The sequence below is a fragment of the Notamacropus eugenii genome, chromosome 6, assembly GCF_028372415.1.
Source record: "Notamacropus eugenii isolate mMacEug1 chromosome 6, mMacEug1.pri_v2, whole genome shotgun sequence".
NCBI lineage: Eukaryota > Metazoa > Chordata > Mammalia > Diprotodontia > Macropodidae > Notamacropus > Notamacropus eugenii.
Window position 1 is genome coordinate 256911887 of NC_092877.1, and position 25512 is coordinate 256937398.

General features: G+C 38.2%; 1 long non-coding RNA gene and 1 pseudogene across 3 annotated transcripts in view; one reads left to right on the forward strand and one right to left on the reverse strand.

Annotated features, from left to right (window-relative positions):
* Positions 1 to 25512, reverse strand: part of LOC140512810 (uncharacterized) — a 203129-nt gene that overhangs the window by 70883 nt on the left and 106734 nt on the right. For all 3 annotated transcript variants that reach the window (XR_011969925.1, XR_011969927.1, XR_011969926.1), the window contains exons 3-4: positions 20757 to 20932; positions 19820 to 19994 (exon numbers count right to left, since the gene is read on the reverse strand). This is a non-coding gene — a long non-coding RNA (uncharacterized lncRNA). The remainder of the gene's footprint in view (positions 1 to 19819; positions 19995 to 20756; positions 20933 to 25512) is intronic.
* Positions 11140 to 11915, forward strand: LOC140512808 (mpv17-like protein 2 pseudogene; annotated as a pseudogene).

A 25512-nucleotide genomic window follows, 5' to 3' on the forward strand; every position in this document is an offset into this window, starting at 1 on the left:
GTTACCAGATCTCAAATTGTACTATAAAGCAGCAGTTATCAAAACCACTTGGTACAGGCTAAGAAACTGAAGGGTAGACAAGTGGAATAGACTTGGCACTCAAGACAAAGTAGGCAAGGAAAATAGCAACCTCCTCTTTGATAAACCCAAGTACCCCAGCTTCTGGGATAAAAACTCACTGTTCGACAAAAATTGCTGGGAAAACTGAATAACAGTGTGGCAGAAACTAGGAATAGACCCATGCCTGACACCATACACAAGAATAAAATCCAAATGGGTACATGATCTAGGTATAAAGATTGATACTATGGACAAACTGGAGGAGCAAGCAATAGTGTATGTATCAGACTTATGGAGAAGGGAAGAATTTTTGAGTAAAGAAGTGATAGAAAGCATTATGAAATGCAAGCTGGATAACTTTGATTACCTTAAACTGAAAAGTTTTTGCATAACCAAACCCAATGCAACCAAAATTCAGAGGGATGTAGTAAATTGGGAAAGAATTTTTATAGCTAATCTTAGGGATAAAGGCCTCAATTCTGGAATATATAGAGAACTCAGTCAAATGTACAACAATACAAGTCATTCCCCAATTGATAAATGGTCAAAGGATATAAATAGGCAATTTTCAGAGGAAGAAATTAAAAATATCTATAATCATATGAAAAAAATGCTCTAAATCACTTTTGATTAGAGAGATGCAAATCAAAACAACTCTGAGATACCACATCACACCTATAAGATTGGCAAACATGACAGAACAGGAAAATGATAAATGTTGGAGAGGGTGTGGGAGAGTTGAAACTCTAATTCATTGTTGGTGGAGCTGTGAGTTCATCCAACCATTCTGGAGAGCAATTTGGAACTATTCCCAAAGGGCTACAAAAATGTTCATACCCTTTGACCCAGCAATATCACTACTAGGACTGTATCCCCAAGAGATCATAAAAATGGGAAAGGGTCCCACATGTACAAGAATATTTATAGCAGTACTCTTTGTAGATGCCAAAAACTGGAAATCAAGGGGATGCCCATCAATTGGGGAATGGCTGAATAAGCTGTGGTATATGAATGTAATGGAGTACTATTGTGCCATAAGAAATGATGAACAACAAGACTTCAGAGAGGCCTGGAAGGATTTATATGATCTGATGCTGGCTGAAAGGAGCAGAACCAGGAGAAATTTGTGCATAACAATGACCACAGTGTGCGAGAGTTTTTTCTGGTAGACTTGGAACTTCGTAATAACTCAAGAACTTTAAAAAAAAAAATAATTCCCAATGGTTTTCTAAGACAAAATGCCTTCCACACTCAGAGAAAGAACTATGGAATTCATCTGCAGAATGTAGCAGATCATGTTTGTGTGTGTGTGTGTGTGTGTGTGTGTGTGTGTGTGTGTGTGTGTATTATGTTTTGATTTGTTATATGATTTCTTCCATTTATTTTACATTGTCTACATAGCATGACTATAGTGAAAACATATTCAATAAGAAAGTATATGTAGATCCTATATAAAATTGTATGGTGTCAAGGGGAGGGAGACGGGGTGGGGGGTAAAAGTCTAAGTTTTTTGGTACTGATTGTAGAACATTAAAAAATAAATAAATAAATTGAAAAAATTTGAAAAAAAAAAAAAAGAAAGTACAAGTGAACATTATCTGTGTTGTGTTGCATTCTTATTTCCCAATTCCATTTTCATCTAGTTCAAGGCACATTTGGGCCCCAAGTTTGACTCAACTTTTAGAGACTTGTCTGAGGCTAAGAAGTTAAATGACTTGAGATATTCACATAAGTAGTGAACGTCAAAGGGTGTTCTTCTAAGCCTAGCACTTTATCCACTTTGTCATACTACCTCAAGTGATGATAGCTCGCATATGTACAGTATTTTATAAATACATTGTTCATGTAACATGGTTCAACTCTGACCTCACTGTCTCAGGACCAGGCCTCTTACATTTTGGGGAATTCTCTTATTTGCCATAGGCTCAATTCCCTACCAACTGTGTTCCCTCATTTTGGGGGTCCACTATCTAGCACTTCTATGTAACCATTACATTAGATTGGCTTTTTATAAAGGACTATTCAAAGATATAGCAAGAAAAACTTCCATTTTTCTCCAATATTTTATAGCCTAGTTCTCCTAGACCACTTTGGAACTAAGGACTTAGTTCTGTCCCCACGTAGTAGTAGCACCACCAAGTTAAAGTCCAAAGTTGACAATACTTAGCTCCAGGCTAGATCTGTGATCCTCAGGGTATCACTGACAGGCTGGCTGCAATATCTTGCCTGGAATCTTGGACTCCCAGTAACAGGTCCCCAACTTTTTTTTTAACATGGGTCATGTCATGTTAGTGTCTTCAATGTGACAGATTCCAGTTAAACTCACAACTGGGAGCTAAGCAATGTAAGAACCATCCCTTTTTTACAGATGAGGGAACTGAAGGTAAAGAGATCAAGTGACTTGCTCATGATTATCCAGAAATTAAATATCATGACCTATCTTCTGGCTGCAGTTTAGTAGAATGAACACTGCTGTGAAATTAGAAGATTTAAATTTGAATTCTGACTGTTTCTTAGTATCTGTGTAACTAGGTAAATCACTTCTCTGGGCTTTGGGTTTCTTCTCTACAAAATGAGGGAGGAATGACTTAAACTCTAAGGTCCTTTTCCAGCTCTAACTCTTATGACTCTCTCCATCAGTGTTCACTACAACATGTTAGAGAGGTGAAAATGATCAAGAAATGTATGGGGCCCAGTAAGGAGATTAACCTAATAGGAAGAGACAGGTTATACTGAGGAGAAGTAAAGAAAAATGATGGAAAAGCAGGGTGATATCAGATGGGGAAGAGCCTTGAATAGTGGAGAGAAAAGTATAGGACTTATTCATCCTCTTTTACTTCTTATCACCAGTTTCATGGATCCTTTGGCAGAACATCCCCTTTCCAATCCCCACTGTACTCCTCCCCATTCCATTTCACCTTATTACTAATACTTCAAGCACAAAACGTTCAGTGCACCCTGGCACACAAGAAATGCCTGCTGACTTGCAAGATGCCTGAAAAAAAGACCCTTAAAGACCCCAATGAAATGATACATTACAGAAAAATTGCCCTGTTGACAACAGAAGCAATGACCCCCTAGGCCATTTAGTCAGATGAATATTATAATGAGATTTATTTTGAAGTTAGCAATTACTGGGTTTCTATTATCTCAAATCCATAATACTGTAAGTGAGATTCAGGGAGGGAATTTTAGTTGCCTAAAGAAACCATCATTATGCAAGTCATTTTGATAAGCTATTTTGAGAGCTCATCTTCCTTACAAAACACATTAGGTGAATTATAAGCATTCTCATATATATCCTTTTGCTTTGGTAGTGATTTGGAAAGATACCTTGTGGGGTACTTGTGGAGCCCTTATAATCCAGAGGGATAATTAATTATAAAAATACAGTCTTATTAACCACATTGCTGCCACTTTTGTGGTTTTCTATGTTTCAAGGGCTTTAATAATATCTGAGATAATTGGTTAATATCTGGCTAGATGTAAAGTTTTTTTTTTCTTCCTCTGCTACAAGTAGAGTTCAATTGAAGTACACACATGTGCACGCGCACGCACACACACACACACACAATTACCCCTTTACGGAATAACAAGAATGTTCCTGTCTTGTTATAACAAGTGGATGATCTGTCCTAACCTCAGTCAGCTCTGCATATTATGAAAAGAAGACTATTATTCTTAACTTCTTGCACTGTGAGAAAGGCAGAAGACGTCAGACCCTCTACTAAATTTTTCCTTTATCCTTATAAGTCCCCATCATGAATTAATTTCTTTCATCAAATATGTAAGCCCCTTAAATAGCAGGACTGTTCCCGCCTTGAAGCATGCTGGCAAGCAGTTAATCATTAATTTTGCATGGTTCATATCTGCTGTCTGTTGGATTGTATATACTTTGATAGAGTTCCTTCCATTAGGATTAAAGGTCAATGTAGGATCTTTATCTAAACTATTATCAACTGTCCAGACAGAGTATTACAACCTCCTTTTTACAAGCCTGACTGGTAGAGTTCACAAAGGCTTAAAACTTAATAAATACAGTGGTTTTTATGGTAAGTGAACAGCTGCAGGGGCAGACTCTGTCTCACACACCCTGACTGAGTATGCATAGATACTATAAACAGGTGCACCTCAAGACTGAAACTGTTGTGTGTGTTTTTTTTTAAATCATGACACTAATTTCTTTGTCAGGACCTAGTTTTACAATTAAGTATGTGTTAAAAGGACATAAAGGAATTCAGACATATGGTCAACTGAAATGCCAAGGGTGTGAATTTTTTTAACTTTGAATAAAGATAACATTTTAAAATGGATATGACAGTGATGGTCATAGCTGATTAACGGAGTGCCTTTTATAATACTGCTGCTGAGCATATTTCATAAACATCTATGGCTAGCCATCAGCAAAAGAAAAATGATTTTTAGATGGCAGACAAACAGTTATAAAATGAATGCCTCTGTCTTTTTTCCCTTTCTTGGACACAGATTGGGGTTCGGTTTTCTACCAATCTGGGAGAGGTTGAAGCTTGGCTTTGTGGGGGTGGAGGGGAGGCACATTTGAATTTGATCCTGTTCAAATAATCCCTTCCACATCACTCTAGGGTGGGACATGGAGGCTGGAAAGAGTGAGCTAGTGACTCTGAGTCCATCCAGCGGGAGCAACACCTACTGGGTCAGCACTGCCAAGAGGGCTCCTGAAGGGAGTGCCTAATAAATGTCAACTTTGTGTTGATATTTCAATTTTAAAGCAACTTGCAAAAGTTTACTTGAAAATTAAAACCTTATTCATAAAGGAGCCTGGGAGTGGAGGAAGGTATTTTGTTTCCAGAAATCACCCAGACTGAGTTTTAACAAAATCAGAGACATGCTTTAGTAAGTTCCCTCTTTCTCTAACTTGCCAGATTCCCTTTTCCAAGTTAGGAAGTCTCTCAGGCACTGCAAATAACCAATTGCCTTGGTGGGAGATGGCAAAGGAGGATAATAGCCTCTCTTAGGCAATGAGAAAAAAAATTCCTCTCCCCTCCATAAAGGGATGATGCTTGCTATCATGAACTGCTAGGTCCTGAATGTTGCTGGCCTTTGTAGTTTCTCAAGGCAGCTATCCCATGAATGGCTAAACCAGGAAGAGCAATTGAAAGATCCCTAATGACTTGTTTCATAGTCATCAACTGGGCTTGTCTGACTCCCCTACTAGACATTTGGGATTTTGCCTAAGGCACTCCAGGGTGGTACATAATTTCCTTGCTATTCTTAGGGGAAGCAGTGGTAGCCAGCTGTGGAATTAGTTATAGTTTTCCTAATACTACACCCCCTCACCACACACACACACACACACACACACACACACACACACACACACACACACACAAGACATAAAATAGACCTCACCAAAAACTAGTTGTCAGAACTGGAACTTGGAGCTTCCTAGGGCATGCTATCCAACTGGGTGTTCCAAAGACCATTTTTTAAGTATTATGTATCAGATGCTTATTTTATGATAGGCCTTCAACAGGTAGTCACACACAATAGGTCCAATTTTGAAACTTTGTCTGGAAAGCACATTTAAGAGTTTGAGATGCTGTGGGGCCAAGAAGAAAGGAGATATTTGTGATGATCCTTCCTCAAGAAGCTTTCTTCCCTGCCTTCTGAAGTTGGATGGGCAAAACTAATAATAATGATAATGTTTACAATTATAGACTTCCTTTGAAGCCTTAAGGTTTGTAAATGGCTTTAACTATATTATTTCCACATGAGACAGAAATGAAAGGTATTATTTTGATTTTACAGAAAAGGAAACTGAGGTGGAAAGTGAATTGCTCAAGGTCGCAGAACTGTTAAGTATCAGAGATTGAATACGAGTTTAGGTCCAAGGGCGAGCAAGTCATTGCCATTGCACAGGGGACATTTACAAATACCAAAAAGTAGCCAGAGTGCCAGGGCGTGTGCTACTTTATGGACTGGAAAGCCGGTCCAAGGTCTGTGAATGCAGCAGCATGGAAGGAGAAGCTGTGATTACAATGAGAATATGTCCCAGGTATGTATTAATGTAAAAGGAGGGCTGATCAGGAAAGGATGTGGGGGAAAGGGTATTCCAGGTATAGTCTGATAAGAAACAGTAAAAGTGGCTAAGGGCAGTGTTTGAGTCTGAAACTGTACATTGGTACTGGTTCAAAAATAGATCAGTACAGGCAGAACCAAGACAGCAAAGTAGAAAAAGGGACCTGCTCTAGCTCTACCCCCGTAGCCCATAAAATACCTGTAAAAAATGACCCTAAACAAATTTTAAAGCAGCAGAAACCACAAAACGACAGAGTGAAAGAGATTTCCAGCACAAGACAGCTTGGAAGGCCAACAGGAAAGGTCTATCGCACCAGGTTTGGAGAGGAGTGCAGCACAACTTGGGCAGTACAGTGGACAGGACTGGAGTAGGATTCAGGGTGTGAAATCACGGGGAGCAGTGCAGTTCCCAGATTTCTCAACCCACAAATTCCAGACAGTTTCCAAGGTAAGTGAGAAAGCTCTTTCACCTGGTGAAAGGGGAGAGCTGCCTGGCACCAGCAGCCACTGAGGTAGCAGCATTCACTTTTGGAGCCCTTGGCCTAAACACCCTGGGGAAATTGAGCGTCTGATCTGGGTCTCAGTTCTGACTGGCAGTCCTGGGGTGAGGAAGAGCACTGGCTGGTGTAGTGGAGCTGGTGATGACTGTGGAGAGGGAATCCTACTCACAGATCCAGGGCATAAAAGAATGCTTGTGGTTGCTCACAGACTAAAGCACAGGCAAGGAGAGAAGTAAATTCCTCTCTCTTGATTGTGCCACCTTGGAGGAACTGAGAGCTTACAGGTAGCTAGAGTATACCCTCCACTTGATAAAGGACTCAAAAGTTGAGTAACTGACTGGGAAAATGCCCAAAAAAGATTTTAAAATAGAAAAAAGAAAATAGCAAAAAAATAAGACTACAGAAGGTTACTTTCTTGGTGAACAGGTATTTTCTTCCATCCTTTCAGATGAGGAAGAACAAAGCATACCATGAGAGGAAGACATATAAGTCAAGGTTTCTACATCCAAAACCTCCAAAAAAAAATATGCAATGGGCTCAGGCCATGAAAGAGCTCAAAAAGGACTTTGAAAACAAAGAGAAGTAGAAGAAAAATTGGGAAGAGAAATGAGAGGGATGCAAGAAAATCATGAAAAACAAGTCAGCAGCTTGCTAAAAGAGACCCAAAAAAATGCTGAAGAAAATAACACTTTTACAAATAGACTAACCCAAATGGCAAAAGAGGTCCAAAAAGCCAATGAGGAGAATGCTTTAAAAAGCAGAAATTGCTGAATGGAAAAGGAGGTTCAAAAGCTCACTAAGGAAAATAGCTGTTTAAAAATTAGAATGGAGCAGATGGAAGTTAATGATATTATGAGAAACCAAGAAATTACAAAACAAAACCAAAAGAATGAAAAAATAGAAGACAATGTGAAATATCTCATTGAAAAAACAACTGACCTGGAACCAGGAGAGACAATTTGAAGATTATTGGTCTACTTGAAAACCATAACCAAAAAAATAGTCTAGGCATCATTTTCCAAAAAATTATCAAGGAAAACTGCCCTGATATTCTAGAATCAGAGGGTAAAACAGAAATGGAAGGAATTCACTGATCACCTCCTGAAAAAGATCCCAAAAGGAAAACTCTTAGAAACATTGTAGCCAAATTCAAGAGTTTCCAGATCAATGAGAAAATATTACAAGCAGCCAAAAAGAAAGAATTGAAGTATGATGGAAATACAAGCAGTATAACACAGGATTTAGCAGCTTCCATACTGAGGGATCAAAGGGCTTGGAATGCGATATTCCAGAGGTCAAAGGAGCTAGGATTAAAACCAAGAATCACCTACGCAGCAAAACTGAGTGTAATATTTGACAGGAAAAAATTGAATTTCAATGAAATAGAGGACTTTGATGCATTCTTGTTGAAAAAGACCAGAGCCAAATAGAAAATTTGACATTCAAATATAAGAATCAAGAGAAACATGAAAAGGTAAACAGGAAAGAGATGCCTTAAGGAACTCATTAAAGATGAACTGTTTACATTCCTATATGGAAAGATATTATTTGTAACTCATGAGACCTTTTTCAGTATTAGGGTAGTTAGAAGGAATAGATAGATAGATAGATAGATAGATAGATAGATAGATAGATAGATAGATAGATAGATAGATAGACAGATAGATACATATACATATACATATACATATACATATACATATACATATACACATATACACACACATAGACAGAAGGCACAGTGTGAACTCAATATGAAGGGAGAATACCTTAAAAAGTAAAATTTACTGTTGAATGTAATGTACTGGGAATAAGAGAAAGGGAAAGGTAGAATGTAGCAAATCATCTCACATAAAAGAGGGAAGAAAGAGCTTTTACAATGGAGGGGAAGAGAGGGAGATGAAAGGAAATAATTGAGCCTTACTCTCATGGGATTTGACTTAAAGAGGATAACACACACTCAATTGGATATGAAAATCTATTTTACCCTGCAGAAAGGCAAGGGGGAAAGGGATAGGAGAGGGAAGATAATAGAAGGGACAGCAAATTGGGAAAAGGGATAATGAGAAGCAAATACTATTGTGGGAGGACAGGTCAAGGGAGAGAATGGAATAAATGAAGGGCAGAATAGGACAGAGGGAAATGTGGTTAGTCTTTTACAACATAACTATTATGGAAGCATTTTGCATTGTTACATGTGTATGACCTATATGGAATTGCTTGTTTTCTCAATGAGGGTGGGTGGAGAGGGAGGGAGAGAATATGGAACTCAAAGCTTTTAGAATGAATGTCAAAAAATTTTTTAGCATGCAACTGGAAATTCAGCTATACAGCCAATGGAGAATAGATATCTATTTTGCCCTACAGGAAAATAGAGGGGAAGGGGGATGGAAGAAGGGTGGATAATAGAAGGGAGGACAGACTGGGGGAAGGGGTGAATGTTTGCTGGAACCATGAATGGGTATAACCATTGCAGAAATTCATCTGGATTTATGTATAATTTTTTTTCCTAAACAGTGTGTGCCTTTTGACACACCTATGCCACTGCTAGGCCCATACCCAAAAGAGATCAAGGAAGTAGAAAAAGAATCTCTATGTTAAAAAAAAAATATTCACAGTAGATCTTTTCTGTGTTGGCAAAAAAAGAAAATAACTGACAACTAAAGAAATGTTTGTCTACTGAGGAATGGCTAAATAAGTTGTGGCATATGAATGTAATAGAATACTATTGTTCTGTAAAATGTGGGGGAATCGATGCTTTCAAAGAGGTATGGAAAGATTTATATAGACTGATTCAAAGTAAAGTAAGCAGAGCCAGAGATACAATTTATAATATATAGGTGTCATATCAATATTATAAAAATGAATGATTTTGAAGACTGATAATAAATGAATAATTTGGACTGATGATGAATGAAATAAGCAGAACTAGGAGAACAATTTATTCTATAACAACACTATAAAAACAAACAGGTTTGAAAGCTATAAGAACTATGGTTAATGTCATGAGCATCCATGATTCCAAGGGACCAGTGATGAAATATACTATCCAAAGGTATGGATTTAGAGTGCAAAATAAGATAGATCAATATCTATAGATACCTATAATTTGTTTTATTTCACTTTATATCTTTTACAAGGAATTTATTTTTCTTTTTTTCAGTCAAGTAGTAGATGGAAAAGAGAGAAAATAGAGTTTTGTTAATTAAAAATTTTTAAAAATTAAAATCAGTTTTAAAAATAGTGAAGTTGTTGGATACTGCCTGTACAATGCTAAATGTCCTTTCAGATGAGGTAGCTATATTGCTAATTCGGTCAATTATTTTACTTAATGGAAGACTCACAAATTTGAAATGTATTGTAAAAACAAAACTCAATAAAACTTTTTTTTAAATGAAACAGTGTGTTTCAGAAGAATCAATATGAATGAACATAGAGAATGAGGGTTTAAGTTCTGAAAGTACATGTAGGAATGACCAAGCAGGGTGTTCTGGATAGGCCCTAACTCAGAACAGTCTCAAAACATAAACAGTAGTTTACAATGCATGTTGGAACAAAATGAGCCACTCCTAGGTCATTCAACATTTCACTTTAGGGGATTTACTCAGACTTAATAGAAGGATATTCAGCAATGATGTACGTTGAGGTCATCTTGTGGATTCAGATGATTGTAATGCACTAGCCATCAAGTCCCTAGAGCAACTCATAGGTACTCAAGATACTAAGAACTGATGACTACAGCTTGAGCCTAGAGCCAATCAAGTCTTCAGGATGGGTTCAGAACCTATTAAGGAAACTCTAGCCTCATTTGCATGTGGACTGGGGGTAGCATACTAATCCTACCACAGGAGAGTGGGTGAGCATAGAAGGAGTGAGCCATTAATGCCATGGGGCTTGCCATAGAGTCCATGCCCTTCCACTATGTTGTGATATGAGCAGGGACTTGGGACTTGAATTTGTTATCCAGTGGTCCAACCTCAGAGAATAAATGAATACAGAACAAGAAGTGATGAAAATTTGAAAGGTTGGATTTTGTATAACACACTATATCTGAATCAATAGTTCACATCCAGGTGTATATGTTGGGAAAGGGCGAAGGTGACATGAGAAGAGAATCAGGCAAATTAATGTACAAATCCCTCATCTTTACTCTGCTGGTTTTCCAGGTCCTGAAAAACTGTTCCCTTGAAACTGCCCAATGGCCTGATACAATCCAAGGTCATCTAATTCTGATTATTGAGGCTGCCACAGAAATATAAAAGAGTAATAAAATAAATGACCAATCTGATTTGGTTATTATTTTCCTTTATTTTTATTTTATTACTGTTGCTACAGATTTACTCTCTGCCCATTGCTAATTGTGACTGAAGCTCTAGGAATGTGAAAATGAGGCAAGTTCTGAGTATTCTAACCAAAATTTAAAATTTTATTTATTTCATGATCTTGGGGTTTGGGAGCTGGAGCCTCAGTTGCAGCCCAGGCAGTCTCCTGCAGGAGTTTCCAGCTCCCTCCTTCCCCAGGGTCTCCGGGGTCCACGATGCCACTGCCTGGGCCGCGAGTCGTCGTGGGCCTGTTAGCCGCTGTTCTGGGGTAGGCTCCTGCTGGTCACCAACTCGCTGGGCTGCGGGATGCTCATGGTGGCGGGGGACGGCGTGAGCTGGGCCTGGGAACGAAGACTGGCCGAGGATGCCTCAGGGTCCCCGCAACCCATGGACCTGCGCCACACCGCATGGATGTTTGCGATGGACTGTAGCAAGGACCCCTTCCTGCACTACTGGTGCCATTGGCTGGACAAACTCTTCCCTGTCATGGGATTTAAAAGACATTTGAACCATCCTGAAGAAGGTGCTCATTGATCAGCTGGTGGCATCCCCTATCCTGGGATTGTGGTACTTCCTGGGACTGGGCTGCTTAGAGGGTCAGAGCCTCCACACCTCTTGCCAGGAGTTGCAGTACAAGTTCTGGGAGTTCTACAAGGCTGATTGGTGTGTATTGCCAGCAGCCCAGTTGGTGAACTTCCTTTATGTGCCTACCCATTACTGAGTGATGTATGTAAACAGTCTGACATTGGAATGGGATACCTATCTCTCCTATCTAAAACACCAGGACCACCTCCCTGCCTGCATGGGCCTCACCTCCCATACCAGCTAAAACACTAGGAGAGACCAAGCACTTGGCACTGGTATCACAGCAGGCCCACACAGGGGCATCTGGAACCGGGCCTGGAGCAAGGCAGTAGCCACCAGCTCTCTGAACATAACTGGACCCTAGAAACCTAATCAAAGATCACCATTTAGTTTCTTAACTGATTTACTGTATTCAAGAGATAGAGAGGAATATGAGCAGAGTGGACTCAGGCCTCTGACCTGTTCAGCCACACCATTTCAAGTGGGATCTCACTTCTCTGGAGATGAGTAATCGGGGATCTCAAAGTACATTATGAACAAAACAGTAGAGCCCCTAGAAGGACCTGACTGGCTTGAAGGGACCCATTTTGCCCATTATGAAAAGACCAGTGCCTGCTGTGAAAATAGCATGATGAGGCCAGCTCATGTAACACTGGATTCTAGGATATATAGATTAGAGTTCTTAGGATTGAGGGCCAGAGAAAGAGCAGATTTTTGGCCTTATGTTTCCCTGACCCCAGATCAGAAAGTAAAGATCCTGGCAGCCCCCAGTTAGCACTTAACTAGGGCCAAGTCCAGAGGGCTCACTGAGGCATTGGCAGGTGGGCAGGACCAGACCTGGGAGATACTGTCACCATCTTGCCTGGGGAGGCCTGAGCTCCTTGGTCCCTTTATCTTAGCCTCAGTAGTAGACTTGTTCTGGAATGGAAAGTGTCTTGGGCTAATGAAGATGCTAATTCAGATGGAAAAAAAAAATGATCTTGGGCAAGTCATTTTTTTTTGTCTGTGCTTCTGTCATGAATTAGCCCAGATGAGTCCACTGCAGATAGCTTGGGGTGGGGGAATAATAGTGGTCAGAGCCAGAGGAATGAATAAAGCATTCATATTAAGGCATGGCCAGGTATTAAAAAAATGAGAAGAGAAGATGGGTGGAAAATACCATGGAAAGGGAAAAGTAGGCTCTTTTAACAAATCCATGGTCTTTTACCAGGAGTTAGTCCATATAGCAGTGGGGGGAGGGGGGGATGGGGGGAGGAATATTAGTATAAAATGCCAAGAAAGGATCAGACCAGGAACGTCAACCAATTAGCCACATGGGGTCAGGAAATGTGGGCAATTTAGAAGTTTGGAATGAATTCTAAGGAATGTATGAGCAATATAGTAATGTTTTATTTGCTTAAGGACTATTGGGAAGACTCTACTTTTCAATCCTGCCTCACCTCGGAAGGACGGATGAACCCCCACTGGCACTGACAACCTCAGTTTTTAGAGCTATAAAATGAAGTGGATGGTTTTCTACCTGTGATTACCATGAGGAATACTGAATGTAGCTTTTTATAAACAGAAAGAAACTCTATATCCAATGAGAAAAATTTCCAACATTAAAATGCTGGAATAGTTTCTTGAGGCATGTTGCAGAGGCTCTTAACCTGAAATCTTAAATCAAGGATTGAAAAATTACTTGTTAAATATTCTACAAAAATTTTTTCTTTTAAATGCCAATAGCTAAGGTTATTATGACAAGTGAAAATTTATATGGGGAACAAGAAAGAAAAGCCACGGCAAAAGATGTAGAAGAAGGGCAAATGAGATATATTTACCAATTCCAAGTCACAGTCAGTTGGTCAACAAACATTATCAAGTTCCAAACATGTGCCAACTGATTGATCAGCAGAAGATTTTTTTCATAGTAAAGGGAGGAAAGGCAAATGGGTGAGGAGTGTAGAGCAAGGGACAACATGGAATATCCAAGACTCTAAGGAAGCAGGAGCCAGGAAGTACAGGGATTCAGTGGGTTTTGGAAGTCAGAATGAAGCTATCTGCTCACTGTTTGCTAGGAATGATTAGGTTATTTTTCGCTGGCTTTACAGGATGCAGGATGCATCAGCTAATAAGTTTCAGCGGGACATTGACAGATACTACCAAAATGTCACTATTGAACAAAATTGGCAAAAAAATGAGCTCTAATCCTATCGATGCTATGAAATATACAGTGCTTCAGCAAAATGTATTGACTATTTGAATGTTGATAAAAACATACAAACGTGGGTAGAAATGGGATCATTTGTATTTTCATATGATATCATGTTATACAAATAAAAATAAAATCCATCTAGGAACCACCATCCACTGAAGAGGATGAAAAGCTGGAGAAATTTGGTGAAGAACTCTAAAAGGCCCTCCAAATTAAGTCAACAAATATTTTGATTCTCAGTAATTTCCATGCAAAGGCAATGAAAAATATGTTTGAACATGTGACTTAAGACTAGAAGGTGAGAAAAGACAAAGACAAAGACATAGACTACACAGAAGGCTCCTATCTATACATCACAAGCACTTTCTTCCAAAAATGAACTGGAAGGTATTGGACCTGGTGAACAACAAGTAATATTACAAAAAATGAAATTGATAATATTTTAACAAAAAGGAAGTGACTCAGTGATATGTGGGAATCATTCCAGAATCAGCTGTCTTTGTATAATCAGTATAGCAAATTGTTAGAGCAAAGACCAAAATTAGTGGGACCAAAACTCAAAAACATATATAGTATGCAACTTTAAGAATCCCACCTAATCTATTTAAATAAATTACTAATAATGAAAAATGGAAACAGAAGACATAGGCAATGACTATAATAATTTTATATAGAAGTTTAACCAATATAAGCCAATTGTCATAAAAAGCACAACATCATCAAAATCTAGAGTGCTTCAGTCAGCAAACACTTAACTTACTTGCCAGAGAGATATAAGGGACAAAGGCAACACCAATTTAGAATATAAACTTGTGAAGTGCCAACACAATATTCACAGCACCTATGGCAGCCATGAATATCCTGGCACAATTCTGAATCACAAAATACAACAGACTCTGCACATGAAAGACAGAACGAAAACATTTATTCAGACACCAGATAACCATATCCCAACACCAGAAAATCAAATCCATCATAGTAGCAAAGAAATCTATACACAATAACAATGCAGGGGGCAACACCATCCCCAAGCCTTCCCTCTGTTAGGCTTCCCACAAACCAGCTCCCTTAAACAAATCACAAACAGGATCCCTTAAACAAAATGCCCTTCTCTCACTAACAGCCAGCTGTCTGCTTGGCTGCGTCCTTAAGTTCTGACTGCCCTCTGACTAACTTCCTCTGAGTTCTGTTTTAGCTCTGCCAGTTCCTTTTCCACCATTCTTGCTCCATCCCTTCCTGTTCCATGTGACTTGACTCATGTGACTCAGGCTTTTCCATGTGACTTAAGCAGGTCACATGGCTCTATTAATGGATGGGAAAGATCTTTCCATTAAGAAGCAAAATTCCATTAATAATAAGCAAAAATGCATTATCAATACAATTTGTTTGTAAAATCTTATTGAAAATTATAGCAGAAGATTATAAACAGGGGTGGAGCCAAGATGGTGGAGTAGAAAGATGCACATACTCTAGCTCTTCCCACACAGCCCATAAAATACCTGTAAAGAATGACTCTCAACAAATTCTAGAGCAGCAGAAGCCACAGAATGATAGAGTGGAGGAAGATTCCAGACCAGGGTGACCTGGAAGGCTGATGGGAAAGGTCTGTCACACTGGACATGGAGTGGAGTGCATCCCAGCTTTGGCCACAGAGCACTGGGAGAAGCAGGACAGGAGCAAGCCTTGGGGGAGAAATTCCCACCAGCAAGGCAGGTTTTCAGATCCCTCAACTGACAGGTGACAAAGACACGTCAAAGGTCAGTGAGAGGGCTTTTTCAACTGGCCAAGAAGAGAGCAGGGTCTCCTCCCCTAGCCCCAGCCCCAGGCAGTGGGGAGGCAGCAGCAGCAGCAGTGGATGGTAGCTGTGGTACTCGCAGCAGGCAGCAGCCAATGTCCATTGTTGGAGCCCTCAGCTTAAAGCCCCTGGGGGAATTGAGCAGCTACTCTGAGCCTCATTCCTGAGCATGGTCCTGTGGTAAGGAGGAGTGCTGGCGTGGCAGAGCTGGAGGCCATTGAGAAGCAAACTCCTCTCCCTTGATTGTGCCTGCTTGGAGGAACTGAGATCTTACAGGTTCCCAGAGTATACCCTACTCTTGATAAAGGACACAAAAGTCAAATAACTGGTTGGGAAAATGCCCAAAAGAGGGGAGAAAAAATAAGACTATAGAAGGTTACTTTCTTGGTGAAAAAGTATTTTCTCCCATTCTTTCAGATGAGGAAGAACAATGCTTACCATCGGGGAAGACATAAAAGTCAAGGCTTCTGCATCCCAAACATCCAAAATAAATATGCAATGATCTCAGGCCATGGAATGGCTCAAAAAGGATTTTGAAAATCAAGTAAGAGAGGTGGAGGAAAAATTGGAAAGAGAAATTAGAGCAACGCAAGAAAATCATGAAAAACAAGTCAACAGCTTGCCAAAGGAGACCCAAAAAAATGCTGAAGAAAATAACACCTTTAAAAATACACTAACTCAGTTGGAAAAAGAGGTTCAAAAAGCCAACGCTAAGAATGCTTTAAAAAGCAGAATTAGCCAAATGGAAAAGGAGGTCCAAAAGCTCACTGCAGGAAATGGTTCTTTAAAAATTAGAATGGAACAGATGGAGGCTAATAACTTTATGAGAAACCAAGAAATTACGAAACAAAACCAAAAGAATGAAAAAATGGAAGATAATGTGAAATAGCTCATTGAAAAAGCAACTGACCTGGAAAATAGATCCAGGAGAGACAATTTAAAATTATGGGACTACCTGAAAGCCATGATCAAAAAAAGAGCCTAGACATCATCTTTCATGAAATTATTAAGCCAAACTGCCCTGATATTCTGGAACCAGAGGGCAAAATAAATATTGAAAGAATCCACCAATCAACCTCCTGAAAGAGATGCGAAAAGAGAAAATCCTAAGAATATTGTAGCCAAATTCCAGAGTTCCCAGGTCAAGGAGAAAATATTGCAACATCCAGAAAGAAACAATTCGAATATTGTGGAAACACACAAGATCTAGCAGCTTCTACATTATGGGACTGAAGGGCTTGGACTATGAGATCTAGGATTAAAACCAAGAATCATTTACCCAGAAAAACTGAGTATAATACTTCAGGGGGAAAAATGGTTACTCAATGAAATAGAGGACTTTCAAGCATTCTTGATACAAAGATCAGAGCTGAATAGAAAATTTGACTTTCAAACACAAGAATCAAAAAAAAAGCATGAAAAGGTAAACAGGAAAGAGAAATCATAAGGGACTTACTAAAGTTGAATTTTTGTATTACCATATGGAAAGATAATATTTGTAACTCTTGAAACTTTTCTCAGTATTAGGGTAGTTGGAGGGGTTGTATATGTATAGACAGAGGGTACAGGGTGAGTTGAATATGAAGGGATGATATCTAAAAAATAAAATTAAGGGGTGAGAGAGGAATATATTGGGAGGAGAAAGGAGAAATAGTGTGGGGTAAATTATCTCTCACATAAAAGAAGCAAGAAAAAGCTTTTTCAAAGGATTGAGAAAGAAAGAGTGAACTTTACTCTCATTGGATTTGGCTTAAGTGGGAATAACATGCATACTCAATTTGGTATGAAAATCTATCTTACACTACAGGAAAATAGAGGAAAAGAAGATAAGTGGGGTGGCAGAGGGAAATGATGGAAAGAAGGGCAAATGGAAGAAGAGGGAAATTATGGGTAAGCACTTTTCAGAAAGGACAGGATCAAGAGAGAGAGTAGAATAAATGCGGGGTGGGATAGGATGGAGGGAAATATAGTTAGTCATTCACATCATGACAGTTATGGAGGTGTTTTTCATGATTACACATGTATAACCTATATTGAATTGCTTGCCTTCTCAATGGGGATGGGTGGGGAGGGGGGGAAGGGAGAGAAGTTGGAACTCAAGGGTTTAAAGACAAATGTTAAAAATTGTTTATACGCTACTGGGAAATAAGACATATGGACAATGGGGTGTAGAAATCTATCTTGCCCTACAGGAAATGGAGGGGAGGGGGATGAGAGAAGGGAAAGGTGTGATAGCAGTTTGGGAGAAGAGGTAAACAGAATGCAAGATGCCTTGGGGTAGGTGGAAGGGAGAGATGCGGAGAAAGTTTGGAACTCAAAATCTTGTGGAAGTCAATGTTGAAAACTAAAAATAAATTTTTAAAAAAGAAAAATTTAAAAAGAAAATAAAAAAATATATTGAGCAGAAGGAACAGGAGAAATCTTCTCATTTAATCATTCTATTGGTCATCATTGAAAGCATTTGTTAAGATAATCAATACATGACATTGGACCAAGTGTGGTATAGAACAAGACAAACCAAAATAATACTATGTCTCTAGGAGTTTCTAGTCACAAAATCATGGGATATCAGACTTTGGGAGGGCCATATATCAAGAAAAATCCCCTGTAAAATGTAATTAACAAATTGTCATGTCAATTTTGCTCTGATAAGTGGTATCTTACAAATAGTACAAGCCCAGAGCTTGTTGGATGAATACAATAATAAAGCAGTAAACTAAATGGGATATGATATGACACAGCCACGGTGAAATTCTTCATTTGTATAACTAGTCCTGAGTTTAAGATCTTTTTTTTTCTTCTTCTACAGACCTCTGTTCCCACCTCCCAAAGTGATTTGAACTCCTGAGTCCAAAGTGATCCTGTCATAGGGTTTTCATAGAAACTCATCTTTTAACTCTTTTATAATGTTAACTTTTTTCTCAATGCTTTAATTTCTGTATGTTGTTCTCATATACTCATATTCACACTTCACATATCCCCTCAGTTCTTTTACTTTGTAGCATGAAGCATAGTAGGTTTGAAAAAAGTATTAACAGATTACATCAAATTGAAAAGTGTCTGCAAGAACAAAATTAATGCAGCTTGGATAAATAGAGAAGTAAGTAAATAAATATATAGTATAAAATAATATAAATATATACACTATATATAAATATGGACAGCTAGATGATGGATAGAGTGCTGGACCTGGAGTCAGGAAGACATCTTCTGAGTTCAAATCCAGCTTCAGACACTTACTAGTTGAGTGACCCTGGGGAAGTCTTAACATTAACATTAACCCTGTTTGTCTCAGTTTCCTCATCTACAAAATGAGCTGGAGAAGGAAATGGCAAATCATTTCAATATCTTTGCCATGAAAACTTCAAAAGGAGTCACAAAGAGTTGGACACAGCTGAAAATGGCAAAACAATAAAATATGTAAGTATATAGTTATGGGTACATATACATACAGATATATCAATATAAATCAGTTAGAGAAGTATCTTTACATCAAATATTTCTGATTACAATCTGATATTCAAGATACTGTATTGATAATGCATTTTTGTTTACTGTTTATATAATTTTGCTTCTTAATAAGAAGATCTTCCCTGACCATTAATGGGCCTGCCCATTAAGGGGAGTTTAATTAGGGAAGACATGTAGGAAGACCCATACCTTTTGTTAATTTCCCAATGAGGCACTGGTTCTCAAAGATTGTGATGCCCTCTGGCTCTGAAAAATGTATAAGTACTCTGAGATGAGGCTTTATTTGGGGGCTTACTTTTTGGAAGTGTTTGTTTGGCCAGAGGGGACTCTGGGTAGCTGCTAAGGAGCCCCCTAGCTTTGATTGCTGGTTCATCTCTCTCTGGTAACTATGTATGTATGTAATGGTCAGACAGTTGAATCTGTCTGCTGATCTATGATGTATGTATTGTTTATGTCAGACATTTGGAAGCCATGTCTGTTGATTTTGATTTCTCTGTATTTTCCCTGAAGTTCAGGGTTCTGACTTTTTTCCCTGAACTAAGTGAATGATACATGTGCTTGATTAAAGTGATTGTTGACCCCTCAAAAGTCGCTTTCTTATTAAAAAAGCAGACCAAAGAACCTGTGATAGCAGACCCTCCTCTGTAGGTCGGGTTCCTTACTTTTACAGATATATAGAATTAAAGATAAATACATAAGAGCAAGAGGGCAACTAGGCGATGCAACAGATAAAGTGCTGACTTGGAGTCAGGAAGACTCATCTTCCTGAATCCAAATCTGGCCTCAGGCACTTACTAGCTGAGTGACCCTGGGCAAGTCATTTAACCCTGTTTACCTCAGTTCCTTCTTCTGTATAATGAACTGGAGAAGATAATGGCAAACTGCTCCAGTATTACTGCCAAGAAAAGCCTATGTGGGTGACTCTGGGCAAGTCACTTGATCCTGTTTGCCTCACTTTCCGCATTTGTAAAATGAGCTGGAGAAGAAAATGGTGTACCACTCCAGTATCTCTGCCAAGAAAAACACAAATGGGGTTATAAAGCATTGGACATGACTGAAAAATGACTGAACAACAACAACAAAAAAAAAAAAAAAACAGCAAGAGCAATTCCACCAAGGATAAATGGTCAAAGGATATGAACAAACAACTCTCAAGAGAAGAATCACAAACTATTAACAAGCTATCTCCATCATATTGGGAGATCTCTTCAAATTACCAAGAAGAAGAACGCAAATTAAAACAACTGCAAAATGTTACTTCACAATTGTCAGTCAAGTAGCAGTTATTAAGTTCCTACTATGCACCAAGTTGGTAAACATGATAAAAGATGGAAATACCATTAGTAAGCATTGTAAGAACTACAGAAACACAGGCACATTCATATCCCATTGGGAACGGGTGTGATTTGATCCAACCATTCTGAAAAACACTTTGGAATTATGCTGAAAAAGTCATTTTCTTTGACCCAGATATCATCTTATTAGGTCTACAAGCCAAGGAGATACAAAATAGAAAGAAAGGTTTCATGTGTACCAAAAAAAAACTCAGAAAAGCACCTTTGGGGTAGTAAAAAACTAGAAACAAAGCAGATGTCCATCAACTGGGAAATGGCTAAACAATTTTTGATACATATATATATAATGGACTATTCCTGCACCATAAAAAAATAACAAAAAGAATTCCAAGAAGCATGAGAAGAAATATATAAATAGATACAGAGTAAAGTAAGCTCATCAAAAAAATGTACAATGACTTAAAATTAACAACAAACCTTGAATGCTGTGTAATTATGATGACCAATAAAAGCCCCAGAAGACTTGAGAAAATGCATCTCACTCCTATCTTTGCAGATATGCAAATAATGCATATATTGACAGCGTACATTGTTACTTTGGTTAGTTTTGCTGAACTATGTTCTTTTTCATCTTTGCTGCAAGGGAAGGTTCTCTGTATAGGGGAAAGGGAAGAATATATTCAGAAATTAAAATGATATGAACTTAAAATACATCAGTAAGATAGAGTAAAGAGTAAAATCAATAACTTAAAATTATACATTAGCAGGAAGACAAGATCTCTGTTTGGATTTTTGAATGCTACCTGATTATTGTCAGTACCTGTCTTCTCACCAACTTTCCAGTGGATTTGAATAATATGTATATAATTTCTACATAAGAAAATATGCTGAATTTTACAAAATAGTTGATGAATGCTTTTATTTTATGCATCATGGCATAATGGAGATCCTAGCCTTGAAGCCAGGAATGTCTGGGTTCAAGTATCACCTTTGACACATACTGTGTGACCCTGGAAAAAATCATTTGAACTTTCAATGGCAAGATTCTAACATAACAGAGAGGGTGCTGATATGCATTTGTAAAGTTTCCTCACCTGAAAGTTCCCTATAACAATGAAACCATAAGTCCATTCCTTATCCTGATCCCCTCTGTTTCCTTCATCCTTTATTACCATGGTAAATAAATCTGAGAGATTTTTTAAAAATAACTCCAAAAGAACAGTGCTGTCAGAAAATGCAGAAAATAATTCTTAATTATTCACTATGGTTCTCTCAGAGGTCCTTTCTCATTTATATTTTAAATTGCTCCAGTTCAAATTGTACTTGTATAGTACATTTCTTCTCACTCTGGAAACTAATTTAATAAAATAATTACAATATCTTTTCATTATATGCAGTTTAAAAGGAAAAATTCACAAGGTTAACCTCAAAGAAAAATAAATATTAAAATAATTTATAACATATTGTAATTTCAGGGCAGCGAAAACTTTCTGCATGAATCTATGCATTGTGGCCTGTTGGGGATTCTGCTTCTCCTACATAGGACCCACATAAATGCTGCTCCAAATTCATGGTACTCTTTGGTTCACCATCCATTTATAACCACAGCTGATAAGACAACTCTACCAAGTGTTTGTTTTTACTAGTTATCCCAGAGGACAAATTTAGTTCAAAACAAAAATATTTAATCAAGTAGCACATTAAGAAAAAATAATAATGTAATATCCTATTGATATCTGGTATAGATATTCCCACAAATATACACACCATCAGTAATAAGAATGGACTCTCTAGGGATCACATGTTGAGAAGTAGTCATGTAAGGAACACACATGACCAAGGAGTTAGTATGGAAATTAATGCATTTGGACAGAGCTTGTACATGGAGTAGGACATTTATATGGAACGCATGTGAGCAGATCATATACCTGTAGAGGAAAAGATACAGAGGGAACATACGTGACCAAAGCATACTGTATGGAGAAACAATTTATAAGTCTAACCCTCCATGGTCACTAATGGTTTCTGGGTCTGTTCCCTAATGGCTATCACATCTTTGCAGCTCCTCCACCTCTTTCTGCTGCCACCTACTGGACTTCAACTGATTGCTTCACCTGAGGTCTTACTTTCCTTTTAGAGGATGAGTGGTCTCTGTCATCCTTCTCTTAATTTAGGGAATAGAGATTTGGCTTTAGCTCTTTTAGAAAAGCAGTGTGCTCTCTTACAATAGTAAAACAGTTTTTTATTCCTAAAGAGGTCAGCCTCTAGAAACTCAGCCTCTGGGAGTCAAGCTGTTAACAGCTAGTGAGCTAATTAGAACCTGTAAGCATTGAGTCCGAATTTTAAATTACTTCTTTCTGCAGGTAAGATCCATATCTCTATCTTAAATCTCTAACTGTATGAGTCTCTTTTAACTCTAGTCATTTCCCAATGGTTATCCTACATTCCCCCTGAAACTGTTTCACAGTTTCCAACAAACCCTAAAGGGCTGTGTGTTTCTAAAGTACTGTGGCTTCTCTCATCTCCCAAAATCTTGCTGGCCTAACCATTTAAACAAATCTCAGCAAACACACATGCTAAAATAAGGAAGCAAGATCATTGTTCTCCAACCCCCTCCTTCCTGAATTGAATTCCTACTTTTATTATATGGCCAGTAACAAATATTTCTTTTCTTTGAATTGCCCTACCTAACATACTCATCACTGTTTATACATTGATATATGTTGAAGCAAGTTTCTGGGTCATATTACCAACAAGATGGGGGACTAGACTCTTTCTCCAATTCTCATGATCTTTCAAACCTCTCCAAAGTAAGAAATATAGAGAAGAGGTAAATTAATTACAAAACCTTAATGATGAAGAATTAACAGCGTAGAAGCCTAATCCATAATTGTTGATCCATAGCATTCTCACTCAGCACTTCCTTCCACATTATCCTGCACACTGTCTGGGACATGAGACAGTAAGATTCACAGGCTATCCCATTTCTGCCCTTACCCCACCATTCTGTGGTAATAAGGAACAAAATTCAACTTTATACCTCCATACACAGCAAGTGATGAGTCAAAAGTGAAAAAAGTAAGAGCTTCCTCTGCTGAGGGCAGCAGAACATATGCTACTGGAATGCATAGTCAAAGAACTAAGAAACAAAGGGAATTGGACCAAAGCACCAGCTTGTGTGTGAGAGTGGTTCTACCAGGCCTGAAGAAAAGGGGACTGGCATCCAGCTGAGAACAGTTGTGTGCCCCGAGAAGTCACATGAAACAGAGATGAGGCCAGAGAAAAATGAATTCCCTAGAGTGAGAGGAGGCTGAGAAAGGTTTGAGGTCTGGTCTTCAGGGGATTAACCACCAAAGGGGAAAGATTCCAAAAAATGATCTACAGAGGAATATGAGGGGGGTAGGAGGACTGAAATTACCAAAGATCTCAGGAGGAAAAAAAATGTAATTAAAAAACACTTGAGCACAAACAGATACACCAACAGAGAACATACTGATAACAGAAGGGAAGATGGTTTCCAATAATCTATCAAGCTCTAACATCTCTTAATAAATATTACAAGATGAAGGGGAAAAAAGAATATAAATCTGATGAGACAGAGGACTGTGGATTTCCAAGAGAATATGGAACCACAAAAGAATATTCCCAAATGATTCAAGAGAGAGATAAGAATTATGAAAAAGAATTTATGGCCAACATAGCAGAAATAACTGGCAAAATAGAAAAATTTGAATCCACCCCAGCAAGTCCCACCAAAGATTTATTCTGAAGAAATGAAGCTCAGTTTATTTAAACTGCTCATATAAGCTCACCACTCTCGAGGTACTCTTGACAATCTATAACAGGGACATTTAAAAGACCAGAATCAGAGGGGAGGGAGTTAGGAGATGAGTGATAAATATGGGATAAACTGGGTACCCTAGTCATAAGTGATATGGGAAGGAAAGTCATGAAGCTGAAGAATTTCCTTCAGGAGTAAAGGTTGTTATCTCAGTCATGATGGGAAATCAAATACAGGAAGGATGTGAGAGGAGTTGGAATCTATGGCAGCAACTGGAACTTGGAGGAGTAGGAAAGCATGGACACAGGGAGGAGATTGCTAGGCAAAGTTAGAAAAGAAAGATCAATGTGAAAGTGGTGGGTTGCATAATGAGGGATGTTGTAGGAGAGGGTCTTACCATGGGGCAGTGTCCTTTCCGATACTTGTTCTGAAAGTGAGGTACAATAGAAAACTGGAATCCAAGAAGTAAATTACAGGCAGTGGCAGAAACTCCTGTAGGGAAGAACCTACAGTGAAAACCTTGAAAGCATGAAAATAAATAGAGAAACAAGAGAACAGATGATTATAAGGGTCATAAATCAGAGAAGGAGAGTCTAGAGTAAATTAAAAGAAAAGATAAAGGAAGGAAGGAAGAAAGAAAGAAAGAAAGAAAGAAAGAAAGAAAGAAAGAAAGAAAGAAAGAAAGAAAGAAAGAAAGAAAGAAAGAAAGAAAGAAAGAAAGAAGAGAATAAAAGAATTTTTTTGAAAGAGGAGCAAAATTAAGGAACAAAACTGGTTGAAGGAGATGAGAGGAAGGGAGAATCTATTTGACTAACTGAGAGAATAAAACAAGGGAAAGAAATGCATAACCAGATAAAAGCAGGAAAGAAAAATTTTGAAAAACCTTAAGAGAAAAAACCCTAAAGAAAATGAAAAGATGTAATCAGTGAGAGGGAAAGAGAACCATCAGGAACAAGGCTAGCTTAGGGAGGAAAAAAGATTAAATGTAACTGAAGGAACATAACACTGTTTACAGCAAAAGAGAACTTGAAACTGAAAAACTTCTGCACATACAACATTAATGCATCTAAGATAAGAAAAAAAGATCGGTGAATAGGAAAAAACTGTGTGTCATAGGTCTCTGATAAGGGTTTGGTATCTAAGATACAGAAACAATAAATATAAGACCAATAACCATTTCCAATAGATAAATTGTCAAAGGATATGTACAAACAGTTCTCAAAAAATAACTGCAAAGTATTCACAATCCCATGAAAAGAAAATGCTCCAAATCACTTATAATAAAAGAAATACAAACCAAAACAACCCTGAGGTTTCACCTCATACTATACAAATTGGCAAATATTACCCCAAAATTGCAACAGTCAATTTTGGAGGAGTTGTGGAAAGATAGGGAATCTAATACATTATTGGTGGAGCTGTGAAATGATACAATCATTTTAGAAAGCAATT